The following is a 4116-nucleotide window of genomic DNA, read 5'->3' on the forward strand; positions in this document are numbered from 1 at the left end:
GTGTGTTCATCTGATTTCATTTAGGTGGAGATGGATATGACAAATTGTGGTTGTGGCGGGCGGTCGTCAAACAATGGTGGTGGAGGACGACGGTCGAATTGTGGAAGTGGCGGAAGATATTCTTCAGCATTCTTGAGGAAGAAGAAGAAGATGGGTGAGAGAGAGAGAGAGAGAGAGATAATATTTTCTTTTTTCTTTTAATTTTAATTCTTTTTAATTGTTGTAATAAAAGAAAATTAAAAATATTAAATAATCAGGGGCAAAATCGTCTTTATAAAATTTTCAAACAAAATCGGACCAAATTCGCAACAAAATGAAAAGTTTGGACCTCTGGTGCTAGTCCAAACATTTTTGAACCAAAGTGACAATTTTCAGCAAACTACAGGGACCATTTGTGCAGTTTTGTCTAAAAATTATTCAAAGACCAAAATTGTAATGTTCTCTTATTTATAATTACATTTTTCATACTCTTTCAAAAACTGAGAGAGAGGGTAGTCAACGATAGAGGAAAGATACCACCTACTCAAATTGATCCAAGTTCGAAGAGAAATTACGGAAGGAATTTTCCGAAATTGAAGTATAAGCTTGCAAACTGAAGAGCTTAGAGAGGGCGTCTGCTAAAAGTTTGGTGCTGCTGGGAATTTGAGGTACGTTCCCTAAACTGATAACTTGATGAATCACAAATTATCAAGAAAGAAATGGAAGCGTTTAGCTGTTAATGAAGTTTTTATATAATTTATTAAGTAAATTTAATAAAACAGTGAAAAAAATGTCAATTCGGAATGTGAGAAATCGTATTATGACCTAATTTAGTCCAAAGTTGTGAAGTTTTTGAATTAGTGTAGTTAGACGATCAAATTAAGCAATTCGTGAAGTTAGTATGCTGTTGTGTATGTTATAAACGAATGGAATTTGGAAGTAAATGAGCCTAATGATATGTGTATGAGTTGTCGATACAAAAATAAAATATAATAGGCGGATTGGTCCGTTGTGCGCTGCTGTGTTTTTTGAGCAAATCCAAGTAAGCTTGGCACTATTTGAATTTGTGTTTCACTACGTTTAAGAACCAAATACTTGGGGAATTCAATAAAGATACTAAATTTTTTTATCCGGATACAAGTTATGGGTTTTAGCCGTAAAGCAAAAGGTCATAAAGGTAAGCGTTGTGAAGACCTTATGATGATTATACAATGGTAAATGAAGACGTTATGATGATTATGAGTGTGAATTTTGTACATGGTATGCTTTTGAAAGTCGTAATGTAGTGACTTAGTGAAAAAATCTTGAAGGCTATAAGTGTCCTCTGTCCTAGTAGAGATAGATGTTGACATCAAACTATAAATATGAATATATCCCTTTCTATCCATAGAGAATGACTAAGTGGCAGCAATGATGTGTAAAATTATTGGAAGATCATGGTTTTAAAGATGAAAGTGGGAGTGTGGAACAGTTTATAGGGAATCCATACTTTCAGTAACTTTCCTGTAAATAGACATGTCCTGATGGGAAGTTTGGTTGTTTTTCATTCAGAAACACTTGGAATCAGGTTTATGGATAGAGTCTGCTAAACTAAGAAATTAAGTAAAATCATTTCGATTGAATTATTGAGTGTGCTCTATGCATAAAATAGGAGAGGCTGTTTGTAAACAATGTTAATAGTGGGTATGTAATGACATTATTATTGGTTTGTACCAAACTGGTCAACTTTGTTCACACTATAATAGTGAATCATTGGATTTGAAATTTGAATGCAATACAAATGAATTGTTAACCAAGATATATACTCTAGGTAAAAGATGTAGTGTATATCATTATTTAATGTAAAAATCCCTGGGGTGTATTACTTGATTCCATATTTTATTGTATGGAACGGCAGGTCAGAGATGGTATTTATGTATTTGGTGAAATTTTGGGGTATAAGTTATCTGACAAATAGCATAGGTGATGCAATAAATTTGGTGTGAGAATGTACAATGTAAAAGTGTGGTGGTTAAATGTTGAAACTATGAAAATTGATTATAAAGATAAGGGAATTATATTTACTTTTCCATTATCTTCACTTTGTGGTTAACCAATCTAGAGACTTGAGAGAAGAGTCAAGTAGTAGAGGCAAAGCATCCACATACTCAAAATGATTCAAGTTGAAAGAAGATATTAAAGGAACAAATCCTATGGAAATTGAAGTATAAGCTTGCAAAGTAAAGATTTTAGAAAGGGATTCTGCTAAAGTTTGGTGTTGGGAAATTTTCACCCTGTCTTTTCAGAAAAATCTCAACATACAGCTATAAGCAAAATATTAGTATGTATAATGTAATTGTGTTAAAACCAACTGATATCACCTAAATTAGTGGTAACCGGTTACTCCAATTATGAGTTCTGACAAGGTTTTTCTATATGATAACAGGTTTTATTGGAAACTTTGTTAGTTGTTACTACCTTGATATTTTCCTTACAAAACCTGTACTATTTTCAATCAAACTTAAGATAAAGAGCACGGAAAATTCTTAACTGTTTGAACATCACTGATATATCCCGAGCTGGATCAAATAATGCCATTAGAGGATCCCACTTCAGCATAGAACATGTTTTGCACTGGCATACAATAAGGAGCTCAAAATAAACTTTTAATTTTCAAACTAATTTCGGGGACCAATTATTGGCAGTTTTTCGACTTTTAATCCAGTTATTCTTTCCATAGCATTTCATTTTTTTTTTGGATAAATGGCAATGAAGTTTCAGGATTGTGAATTGGAAAAGTAACATCTCATATATTTTACTAGGAATCAGCAGAATATCAATGCCAACTAGATTGCTATCAACTTAAGTAACTAAATTAAGATAAAGAAGGATAAACAAACAGATCAAAATGGTTTCAAAACATATAAAATTCATTCAATCAGCTTCAACATAAAAGGCTAAAAGCCACAATAACTAGATCGGAGTTTCTTCATCCAGTAAAACTACAAGGGAGAATGACATTTTTTTCTGATAATTTGGGCTAATGAATAGGAAGGGAATCCCTACTTTTCTGTTTGCTGCTTAATGTACATCTTTTTTGGAATCTTCTGGTACTATATGAACTAAAACACTAACACGGCCTAATAAGTCAGTAACTCATTGATAATGATATTATTTAGTATGTAAACTGTAAACATATACACATCAGACTTTGGATTATGTAAAAGGTAAACCATATTGGAATTGGAAAATATAGCTGCCTAATTGCCTTATTGGTCCCTTTAATGGGAAAATCACAGATAAATTTTCATGAAATAAAATTATGCTTGAAGTCAATTGTTTTTAATATCTTAGAATAGTTTAACCTAATCTCCTCTCAATAGGAGATTAGGTGTTAGTAATACACACGGCTGTAGGGTACAAGTACAGGTCCTGTAGATCCCGGGCCATAACACAGCACAACAGCATATCTAAACAGATAGATCTCGAATCAAAGACAATTTGCCTAATTGGTTCCTTTGATGGGAAAAACCGAAGAAGCCAGATGCATAAAGTAGCAGATTGATGATGTTAAAATCAGGGCCGATTCCTCTATTCAACAGAAAACAGGAAAACAGCATAAGATGAAATCAAAAACAGATAAATGGCGAACAATTGCATTGACAGAGAATGGGAGAACGAGTGTGATGATATAGAATGGGTATTGGGGGACCGATGTACATAATAATATAGGTCGAATTGGAGTCATCTGAATCGTTCCTCACTTACTTGGTAGTGGGATTACAGGATTTTGTAATCCCGTATCATCGTCTTCTGATCTCCTCTTTTTTTTTTTTTTCGTCAAGACTCAAGAACAAGGGAGTAAAGCAGAACAAGGCTGTTGGAAAGTTGGGCCCTCACCATTGGACTTTGGAGTTGGAGGTGAAACATGTGGTGGGCCAAGTTTGAAAATTAGGGGGTGTTTGGGAATTTGGATTCATTATTGGCGTTTGTTAGGGTATTTTCATTTTTTTTTTTCTTTTTTTCTTTTTCATTCTAACTTAAAATTGTTTGTAACTCAGATCCCAACCTCATTTCTCCTGATGAAGCATTCCCAAGATCAAGTTTTTACTTGTTCAATAAACAGAGGAAAAAGAAAAAACATATCATAATCAATAT

At 33.3% G+C, this 4116-nt stretch overlaps 2 long non-coding RNA genes across 2 annotated transcripts; one reads left to right on the forward strand and one right to left on the reverse strand.

Annotated features, from left to right (window-relative positions):
• The first annotated feature begins 472 nt into the window (after positions 1 to 472).
• On the forward strand, positions 473 to 2367 carry LOC145008978 (uncharacterized). Its single transcript, XR_013663706.1, has 2 exons — positions 473 to 647; positions 1531 to 2367. It is a non-coding gene; the product is annotated as an uncharacterized LOC145008978 (long non-coding RNA).
• A 917-nt stretch (positions 2368 to 3284) lies between these two features.
• LOC145008977 (uncharacterized) lies at positions 3285 to 3888 on the reverse strand. The gene is made up of 2 exons (XR_013663705.1): positions 3727 to 3888; positions 3285 to 3549 (listed from the first exon to the last, which is right to left on the reverse strand). It is a non-coding gene; the product is annotated as an uncharacterized LOC145008977 (long non-coding RNA).
• Between the last annotated feature and the right edge of the window lie 228 nt (positions 3889 to 4116).

This window comes from Lactuca saligna, chromosome 8 (assembly GCF_052625555.1).
Source record: "Lactuca saligna cultivar CGN05327 chromosome 8, ASM5262555v1, whole genome shotgun sequence".
In the NCBI taxonomy this organism is placed as follows: domain Eukaryota; kingdom Viridiplantae; phylum Streptophyta; class Magnoliopsida; order Asterales; family Asteraceae; genus Lactuca; species Lactuca saligna.